At 33.4% G+C, this 11,417-nt stretch overlaps 1 long non-coding RNA gene across 1 annotated transcript; it reads left to right on the forward strand.

Annotated features, from left to right (window-relative positions):
• The first annotated feature begins 542 nt into the window (after nucleotides 1-542).
• On the forward strand, nucleotides 543-1,400 carry LOC118163072. The gene is made up of 2 exons (XR_004748825.1): nucleotides 543-763; nucleotides 1,223-1,400. It is a non-coding gene; the product is annotated as an uncharacterized LOC118163072 (long non-coding RNA).
• The last annotated feature ends 10,017 nt before the right edge of the window (nucleotides 1,401-11,417 follow it).

Here is an 11,417-nt window from a genome sequence, read left to right on the forward strand (position 1 = left end):
TAAGGTTATGTATACACTGAAATTTTCCGTTCCGGAATGCCTCATACAGACAAATTCTTGGATTGTACAAACAGTTATAGATCTGTTGGTTTAGACATTTTCCACTGGTTTGTTTTACCCTTATGGGAAGACAAAAGTCATGCAGTTGTAAGTACGTTCTGAGTGGAGAGAGGAACCAGACAGTGGAACACTGGATTCTCTTTCTTTGATAGAGGTCCAACTCATATTAGATTTTTTTTCTGCCATTCCTGTCTGAAATACCTTTTTTTTTTTTTTAATTCTTACTTCAGTCAAAACTTCAGCAACTTAAAAGCTGACAACTGTATTTTTAAGGAATACTTATGTTCTTTCTCTGCATAAAAGAACAAAATTAATTCAAGCTTTTATTTAATAATACTACATTTTCATAAACTATAACATATTAGAGTGAACAGCTAACGAGTAATAGAAAATATGATAGGGTTTAAGGATTAATTTTTAATTTTAGCAACTTACCTTTCTATCTAGCCCAATTTATATTTTATTATCTTATAATTTTAAACAGCAAAATTATGTATGTTTTTGTTTTTGTTCTTTGCTTGTTTGTATATTTTTTGTACATGTAATTATTAAAAAACATGGCATCATATAGAATGTTCATACATCCATTTCAAACAGAATAGCAATAAAAGCCTCAGAAAAACACAGAAAAGGTAGAATGACACTAAGGTACAGTTTCATACCTTAAGCCACTCTGGCATACTGAAACAAGTTTGAGACAAATGTTCAGCTTTTGCTCTGAATAAAAAACACACTGATGTTCAAATTAGTTTTAGAGAAATATATGATTAGTATACTAAGTTATATACATTTTTAAGATAAATCAAATCCCCCAACAGCAGTGCACCGTAACCAAATCTTTGGAACTTTATTATAAATCTGTGTGACTTATTTATCAAAACTTTTGAAATCAGAAAAGGAAAATTACTTATCCTGCAACCTAGACTTGATGTCCACATTTATAAACAATTGTAGTTTAATAATGTGCTTTTCTTACATTTTCATTTTAATTTCTCTGTGACAAAAAGAGTAAATTACACCAGTGTTCTTTGCTCCCTAAAGATTATTTTTTTTTTGTCAAAAAAGCCATCTACCAAAATAATTAGATTTCAAACTAACCTATATATAACTTCCATGAAACCTTTTTCTTAAAAAATAATAATAAATAAAAAAATGTAAAAAGGTAGAAAAATGTAAGAAGGCAAATTTGGGATATATCCAGAATATATGTGCACATAGGTCCAGTCAGATACATGCATGTCAGTATAGAATTGTAAGACAATTGTAAGATATACATATTCAAAAGTATATTATTGTTTCCATTTGTGTAAAAGAGCATAGTAAGGTGTTTAAGGAAAAAAAAAAAAAAAAAGGCAAAAAAACAAACAGCAGTATTTTATGATGCCCAAATGGGGAAAAACAAAAATATCTTGCACCTAACCTATAAATTGTTCCCATACTGATGTCTGATTTATGAAATATACTGTATACTCTCTCTATGTATAAAAGGTATTTCAGGTAAAATCTTAATATCTTAATATCATTTTGATTTCAGATTAACCATATATATATATAACTGTTTAGTAATATGAGGGAACAACTGTTAGAAATACCTGACATTCTTAATACCTTTTAGTGTATTTATTTTAAAATTTCTAACAGTGCATTCAGAAGACCAGTAAAGGAGATTCTTTGTAATGTAACATGTGCTCTTTATAGTTATATCTGTCTATGTAGATATCAGATATAAGATATATTTTGGATATTTTGTCAGTTTCTAGAAGTCTTTTTTGTAGATTTCAAATTTTCATTTTTGTGTGTCAATGTGTGACCAGAGTACATCCTTCTCACTTGTTGGCTTCCAGAAAAGTGTGATGAAAATCAGGCCTGTCTTAGTTGAATTTTGCCTCAGAATTCAGACATATTTCACTAAGATTATAGTCTTGTTTCTATGAGATCATGCTAAAACTATGAATGTTACAGGTTTTGTTATATATTCAACTGTAGACACAATTCATACCTCAACTGATGCCAATAAAAGCCATAGTCAATTCAATCTAATTGATTTTGTGTCCATTTCCATTCTTAATAGGCTTTATATACTCAATATGGGAAGAAACAGAAAGAAAAAATATATCCTAAATCTTCTAGTGTCATTTAATCCTTAACATAAATATAACTTTATCTCTATAAAAATACCAAACAATTTGCTGAAATAATTTCTGTGAAAAATGAAGATGATAATTCTGTGGTTTTTTTTTCAAGCAATGCTTATTATTTGGTACTAATAGAAATTGTGTGCACACAAAAAAATAGCAAAAAGAAATCCCTAAGCAAAGTAATGGTGGCAGAGCTTAACTACTAAAAGCAGTTTTAAAAGAAGACTGGAGGGAATTTAATGCTGCATACCATAGTTATTAAAATAATGTGGAGAAAAATATCTGTGCATTTCCCAAATTTTTAGTAAGGTGATAAAGTAACAACAATAAATTGAAACATTGTTTTTCCTTTCAAAAGGAACAGTATTCAAATAGCAATAGAATCTTCTTGAAGTCAAAGTATATTTTAAATAATTAATAGTAAACTTTAAGTATCAGCATAAGTCTGCTCAGTAGCAGAACAAAGTCAGATTCAAATGGCACATAGCTCTTCCTTCTGTAGTCTGTTCTTTAGGAACATTTTTTTTTCCTTTATGAAACAGATGCTTTGGTGATCAAGACTTCAGTAGTTTTGTGGGAAACCTCATGTCTTGCTTTTTCCTTTAATTTTCAAGAATAAAGGAAGAAGAAAATTAGGAAATTTGCTTTTCTTATGACACTAATTTGCTGAGTATTAGCATTAAGGGCATTTGAGGTCATTAGCATAGATGGCATTTTCAAGACCAGATCTGGAGGAGCATATTCAATTTTCCTTCTTAAACTTGTTGTTTGTCATAAAAAATGTGGGAAAATAAAGCAGATGATTTACAGTACTATATGATTTCTAATTTATTTGTTGGCAGAGATGTGTAAATCACATTGTCAAGTAAAGATATTTGTAAATAAATATGTGACAGGCAAATCCTGAGAAATCAAAATAAAGGTATGTCCACTGCAGAGTGATAAAAATTTGCCCAATACCAACATAGGGGACCAAATTTTTCAACAGCTTTAGTTGTGGTCTTAATAATCATTGCTTTAAGTCACAGGAGGAGCACTTACTGCTTCCCAGTGAGAAAAACAAGCCTTACCCAATGTGCAGTAACAAACATATAACATGGGGCAACCCTTGGAGTTTCTCTAGGAGAGGACAAGTGAATGCAACTTGTCTTCTCACAAAATTACTGTTGTCTTGGAAGAAAAAAATTAAATATTTTACAAGTATTTGTTTTTGCCCACTGTGCATTGCAGCATTGCAGTTTTTTTTTTTTTTTTTTTTTTTTTTTTTTTTTTTTTTTTTCCCCAGACCTAAAAATCCCCTAAATCTTGAAAAGTATTCATTTTCTAGATTTTAGGAAGGGATTAATGCCTGTAAACAGCCAGTTCCAGACAAAAATATTACACAGCTAAGCAGTATCTTGTACTGTAGGTCATTACAGCTTCCTTTGTGGTGGGTGGTTAGTAGCTGAGTAGCACTTTTCATCTTCAAATGATTGAAAATATACGGACAATAATTAATCTTCCCTGCACTGATATGAGGTAAGTAAACACTGTTAATCCTATCTGATGAATGGGAAAACAGCACAGCTGGGTGAATACTTAGTCAAACTGAAGTTGGTGAGTCATAATTTCACCTACAGAATTTAAGAGGTTTGTTTACATGTGATGTTTGCACTACTTTAACTATGTCATCTTGAACTTTGTAAGGTTAAAAAAGGTACAAGTTCTAGAGTGGCTGTAGGTGGACTGGTATAAAAACATTTCTACTGGAATAGCTTATTCACATATGATTATTATGGTAGAAGAACTGTTATGGTAATACAGCAGCATCCACTCTGCTACCTGTACTGATAGCACTTCTTGGTTTAAAAATAAAACCAACCAACCAACAACAACAACAACAAAAAACTGTACTCAAATAATTTTGTTAGTGTGGAAACAAATATAGACAGCCAGGACAATATTAAATGTATATATTTATATTTTTTATTAAATATATATATATATATATGAAAAAGCCATCTTTCTCACTTTCCCATCTTTCCTACTATTTTGCATGCAATCTAACACCATTTTATTGTAATCCCAAGTGTGCTGTGCCTCACTGTATCTGTACTTCTATATATTTGGAATAAGCAGGTGAGAACACAACCAGCTGAGCTGGTTTCATGTGACTGCTTTGCTCCTCATTGTTATATTTGGGATAGCAATCTGGACTAGCAGGGTAGAGAATGCATTTGGGGATTCTCAGAAAACAGCAGCCATTAACTACCTCCAAGTTGTAAGTCACAGTTCTACTTCCAAATTCAGTATTTTGGGGAATTATAGGTAACTGTGCACTGTTCATATAAGTAGTACAGCTGAGTTAGGAGAAAGACTAGAGAGGATTTTTACTGTGTGCTATTGTTTAAGCTGCAAGGACTGGGTGGTCCTTACAATAAAATTTAGAGCTCTCCTGCTTGGATGTATTAGATTTCTAATTCAGACCAGAGGTGAGCAGTAGCCTACTTTAGTTGTTGTACAAGTGATAAACAAAGTTGTGTTTTTGCAATAGAAGTTGTTTTTGCAGTGGAAAATCTACTAACTTTGCATATCAGAAGTGATTGTGCAGGCATGACAGTAGCTGAGCAATGAAGAGTACGTTCATTCAGCAGATACGAGGAAGGTACCACTGTCCCAAGATAAGGAGGATAGCTAAGAAAAACAGGATGAGCTGTATGAAATCAGTAAAAACAAAAATCATGGGCCCTCTAGTCATGAGAGAAAAAGAAAAAAAGAAGAAGGAAAAAAAAAAAAAAAAAGGAAAGGGAGAAATTAACAGTTGGTCAAAAAATAGTTGTACATATATGATATAGAAGGGCATTGAGTAGGTTGTGAACCTGTAGTACTCAGCCAGTGAGGAAACGGGAGAAATCGGGTGTTGGGTAATAGGGAATATAAGGTTATGATAAACTTTTACAATGCACTCCTGCTTGCAGGATGCCTGCCATTGCAATTGCGAATAAAATAGCTTCACAGAAGACCCTGTCTGAAAAAAAATGATTGAGATATTTCTCACATACAGATTCTAGCTTCCTTGTTTTGTGGATATCTTCCTTTGTGGATAGCTTCCTACTGGCATGTGCCTCCACATTACTGTTGGATGGGGACCCAATCAATGAAGAGAGAGTAGAGGCATCTGGGCTACATCTAGACCTTACCCTAACAAGGATTCAAGGCATGAACACAGGTTCTACCACTTGAGCATAAACCTAGTGGCCCAGGATCCAGCAAAATGTCTAGACCCTGCATTTCAGTAGTCACAGTTTCACACAGCTCCATAGCTGACACAGTTTCAAATGCCCCATTTCTGGAGGTGAATTCCTTCATAATGAGACCGTTTACCTAGTGAAAATTACACCTACTGAGTTTCACTGCTTCCCATATTGTCATATGTCAGTGATATTGCCATTTTATTAATAGAACAGGAATAAAAAGTAAAATTTAGTTTCAATTTTCTAATGCAACCATGTCCTGTTAAAAAGATTGTCAGAATGTTCCTGGGCATATATTTTTAACTCTGAGTAGATACTAACCGAAGAACCATGTCAAGATTCCTCAGCCTCATTTGAAAATTTAATTCTGCTTGGATTTGGATCTTGCCAAAGTTATTTTCCACTGTGGTAATAATAGAGGATATCACAAATGAGCACTACTTTTTTTTTTACTTTTTTTTTTTTTATTCTTAAGCATTTTCATTAATCATTTGGTTCTCTAGTTGCATGAATATTTAACAGCCTAAAGCATTTTTTAAGACACTGACACATCTGAAAACCATTATAAACTTTAACTGTAATGACGTGCAAGAGGAAGATTGTTCATGACAAGAAGATGAAGAACATTCATGACAGGTTCTCATTGAAGAACAGCCACCACTGATAGAACAAATTTCTCTGTCCTTTTCTGGTATTTGACTTACACGTTGCTTTTACTTTTTTTCATAGCTGTGTGTCAACCAGTTGGCTGCCTCCCAGCTTCTGTTAACAGCTTTCTGTATATCAGTAAGTCAGTTCCTCAGCAAAGTTTTCTGGATGATTGAACCCCCATCAAAGAAGAGGAAAAAAGATATATAGGTTGCAAGAAGCCCAGGTCCCCCTTTAGATAGGTAAAGAAGCCATGTGTTTTGTTTATCAGGACAGTAGACTAATAACAGATGCTTCTTAACCACCTTGCTTACCAAAGGATCAGCTGCTGCCTAGAGCAAGGCTTCAAAGAGATGAATAGAGCATGAGGAACTCCAAGCTGTAGTAGGGCAAGATCGTATTAATTTCATCAGTGGGGGACTGGGAAAAGAAAGAAGGTTTTTAACCTTAAATTTTTGCTAAAATAGGTCATCAGTTATTCACATCTGCATGGAGCTAGCAGACAGATACAAAAGCTAAAATTAGTCTGTTAGATGCAGCAGTATCTAACCTTTCTGCTTTCAAATCCTGATGAGAGGTAAATTAACCTTGTTAACTATTTTGTATTATAACCTGGCATATAGTTAGAAATTCTACAGGGAAAGAATTCATTATAACTGTTTAAAATTTTGAAAAACAATAATAAAATTATAAGAAATTAAAAAAACAATTCAAATACATTTTACTGCAAACATAGCAATAAATAAATAAACATTCTTCCATGAAGAAGACCTTTTTCTGTAAATTCATTAGGCCCTTCCTGACTTTTATAAAACTGTCCAGACCTAAATGAAATAAAATCACTTAAAGCTGAAAAAAAGAACAGGACCTACTCGGTCCTACTCGGACCTTAGGACCTACTCGGTTCCCAGGAAGCTTGTTCAGATCTATACTTTGCACAGAATTGTTGCCTCAGTGAAAGACCATTACAGTCCTCTTTTTTTTTTTTTTTTTTTTTCAGTTGTTTTTTCCTTCTCTAAGTGTATTTTTTCCACTTGTTTGTGCATGTGTACTGAGGCTGCAAAGTTTGCTTAAACTCATGCTTAGGCAATTATTAGAATCATAGAATCATAGAATATCCTGAGTTGGAAGGGACCCTTAAGGATCATCAAGTCCAACTCTTGACACCGCACAGGTCTACCCAAAAGTTCAGACCATGTGACTAAGTGCACAGTCCAATCTCTTCTTAAATTCAGACAGGCTCGGTGCAGTGACAACTCCCCTGGGGAGCCTGTTCCAGTGTGCAACCACCCTCTCTGTGAAGAACCCCCTCCTGATGTTAAAATAAATATATGATGTCCTCCATCCCACTAAATAGCAGCAGTTAAAAGAAACAAATATGTATAATTCTGGATTCATAGCATATGAGCCTGTGCATACACATTACACAAAACTTCTGGTTTGTGATAGTTTTTTCATCCTCATCTGAGTTTTGCATAGAATATTAAAGTGTAGTTAAACTGCAAGACAGTTATGCACAGCCAGAGTTCAAAACTCTATGTACTGTTTATATAGTAGACCATCATCACAAAATTATTTTGCTTTTTTTTTTTTTAGTCAGAAAAAACAGATCACTTTCAAAGGTCAGTACTAGAGAATAGTCTTTTAAAAAGAGAATCCTAATTTTTGAATAGTCTTTTAAAAAGAGAATCCTAATTTTTCACACACATCAATACTCTTCTTATTCCTCCATCAGACAGTGAAATTTTAAGCACTCCACACTTTTGAAAGTCAAAAATATTTTAATTATAAGAAGTAAAGGATATAATGCTTTGATTCTAAGGATTTATATAGCAATAAAACGCAAAAAAAAAAAAAAAAAAAAAAAAAAAAAAAAAAGTTAACACTAACATAGCTAAATTTGTTTAGCTTATGTAATATCAAGTTTTTGATTCCTAAAATCATCCGAAAAGTTTTCTGTGATTCAGCTCAGTGAAACTCAGAAATAGACAAAGGTATTTGTTGGGTTTTGGTTTTACTTTTCAGGAAACATAAAACCATTCACAAGTAGAATAAATTCCTAAAAATCTGAATACCTTTGTGAAATAGGTACCATTAAAGACGTGGCAATGCAGATCAGAAATTAAGAGGTTTTTGGAGGAAAAAAAAAAATGCTAAAGTAAAAAGTGCAAGTAGCAATTGCACTGACTATCAAATATTTGACAAATATGCATACAGAAAGTGTATCTACCTGATATCCTAATGCAGTAAAAGAAACCAAAATCTTTTCAAAGATTTAGCAATTAGCTCATAATGTTCTTATACCTGCAAAACCATTGTGTAATAAATTAAAAGTATAAAATAGAGAATATTATATAAAATAAAGAACTTATTGCCATCAATTTTATTTCTCAAAAATAGTAAGAATTAGTAGAAAAAAAAAATAAAAAATAAAGAAAAAAAAAAAAAAAGGAATTAAAACCCTATATATCAGTCATACATGGTGGAATTTATTTATTTATTATTTTTTTTCATTTGACTATTCCAGGTTTTCTTCAATGAACAGAACATGATAAAGTTTTCTGGAGAGTGTCAATGGAAAGTGGTGGAATCTTTATGCTATCTCGGCTTTTCTCTGTCCCTGGAAATTTCCTAAGGCAAGTTCCCTGTAACACCAGATAATTCATAATCAAAAAGGGTAATAGCTGGAGAATGAGGAATGAGCAATTGTTTGTTCTTGGTGTTTACTTTTTTTTCTTCTCCAATATTTATTTTTCATCTTTGGGAATATTTTTATTTAATTCCTGTTTTGAAATTAAAGTAGCTTCAGATCATTCTAGGTTCCTGGTACATAAGAGAGAGAGAGAGGGAGAGAGTGCAGCCAGCAGATATCAGACACCTGGTGAGGTCTAGTGAGGGACTCTCTCTACACTATTTATCTGGAGAGCTAGTGGATGCTCTCAGATTTCCATCTTGTAGAAAAAGGTAGTGGCCTACCTATCTTGCTACTTATCTTCCCCTTAGTCCTAGCAAATGGAATACTTTATGTGACAAATTTTTCTGAGGTTTCTTTGAAGTAGTGTTATATCTCAATCTTTGTTGCTCTGTCTCCCTGAGAATGTGTGGTAGAGAGCTTTATATTGTATATCCCATTAAATTAAGTATAAATATCCTTACCTGATTAAAATGTTCTGCTTTGTTTCACCTGGTGGTTTTGACAATAACATCTGTCCAAAGTCTGCCAGTATGATAGATGTTGAGCATAAATCATGTTATCTTGCATTACTATTTATCTTAGAGCAATACCTTGCCATAAATTCTCTTATAAGATGGGAATTTATCCCTGGGGATAAACATAGAATGTGGTTCCTATTTACATCACTCACTGGAGAATTTCACTGATACATAAACCCCAGATCTGGCTTGAAACTTTGCCAGCACAAAATAATGATTGAATTAATTCTTGCTATTAAAGATCTATTTGTTTGTGTGCTGTGGGGGAAAAAAAAAAAAAAAAAAAAAAAAAAAAAAAAAAAAAAAGGAGGCGGGTAAACTTTTTCTTTGAGATGATTTATCCACTAGAATTCAATGGTACTTTCTTCTGATCTGCATACAAGGGCAGAGGACTATGAGCCATTATACTTCCAGTGAAAGGATCCCTTTAAGTAACAGTACGTGGAATCAGATAAATATTTTTCCAATTAATCTGTTCTAAAAAAAAATAAAAAATAAAAAATAAATGGTCAGATATTATAGTTGTTAGTTGTGCTTCTGTTGATAGGTTTCAGTGTGGCTTCTTTATCCTCCACAGTTTCTGCACTAAACCATTTAGAATTTTCTTTGTTCTTATTACATATTTGTTGTGCTTTCTCTCTATATACAGATGGATAATGAGAGAAGTGCACACACTGAAAGACAATAGTTCAGAAACTTCAACCAAAGGAGAATATATTACTCTGAGTAAGATAAAGTTTCATAGGATGAGTAGAAATAGTAATTCTCATCTATGGTAAAAATATATTTCCACCTTCTCCCTGAAGATAAGATTACAACCAGGGCCTGACCCTAAAGTCCCAGTTTTGTTTTGAGATCATGAGAATACATCAGAATCTCAGCTTACATTTTGAGGGAAGGTGCTAGCCTTTGTGGAGAAAAGCTTAACAATGTGAACTTGTAGTATCTGTTCAGACAGACAGTGTAAAGCATATACCCGAATATGCAGAAACCCCCAAACTATCATAATTACCATAGACTCCAGGAAGGATACATGGCAACACTAATGCTTAGATCTATAGTCACTATAAATACCAAATAGAGGCACATAATTAAATGTCTTTTTTTTTTTTTTTTGAAAACAAAAGAAATAGAAATGTTTTCCTGTGTTTTAATATTATGATTCTTATTTTTCTTTTAAATAAGGTAGTTCTTAACATACTACTATTGTGAAAATTCAGCCCCCATCCTTTTAAGTATTAAATGATGAATAGTTGAACAGTAAGCCTGATTTTTACTTACTTGTAAAGTCATCACTGTGCTTGCAGGGAACTCTTCTTTGCTTGTTCATCACACCCACACACACACCACTTCCCATTCTCTCTCTCTCCCCCCCCCCCCCCCTCCACCCCCCAAAGTGGTGGTATTCAATTCAGTCTGCTGTGGTCTTTGCTAGTGACATCACCTCCAGCATAAGATCCAGGGCTCCAATACTTGATTAGATTGCATCGCTGTGGTGCCACTCCGTTCCTGAGAGATATTTGAATTGTACTGATGCTTGAGAGAACAGAGGCCTCTCTAGGGAGCTTACTGGTTTTGTTATGTGCAAAAGACTGAGGTAAGGACAGAAAGACTGTGAAGAAAAAACATCTATCAGTCTTTCTTTTCTGTAACATCAGAGAGATCATGGGCATAGAAAATTGTGAGGAAATAGAGACAATAGCCTATAAAACGTGGTAATGAACCAACAGCTCATTCCAAATTTATACATAGACCCAAGACAAACATTATCAGGAGGGATGGGGATGTGATTTTATAGCACTTAAGGAGGAAGGAACACAGGGAAGCTAAAAATAGTCATAGTACAGTACAGTGATTCAATTTTGATTAAGGTAAGTTCCATCAGAAACTTCCTCATGTCTTGACCTTTGGGCCAGGAGGCAAGGAAGACCTGTGGTTATTGTCTTGCTGGAATTCTGAACTGGTTCCCCTATGAAGCTGAAACAGTACACTGAATTTTAGCACAACTAAAAATTTTGAGGTACAACCACTGTGGAAGTATTAAAAGTCTGCATTTTCTGCTGTGTATCAGCAGACGGTAAAATAAAATAAAATAAAATAAAATAAAATAAAATAAAATAAAATA

This window comes from Oxyura jamaicensis, chromosome 2 (assembly GCF_011077185.1).
Source record: "Oxyura jamaicensis isolate SHBP4307 breed ruddy duck chromosome 2, BPBGC_Ojam_1.0, whole genome shotgun sequence".
Classification (NCBI taxonomy): Eukaryota; Metazoa; Chordata; class Aves; order Anseriformes; family Anatidae; genus Oxyura; species Oxyura jamaicensis.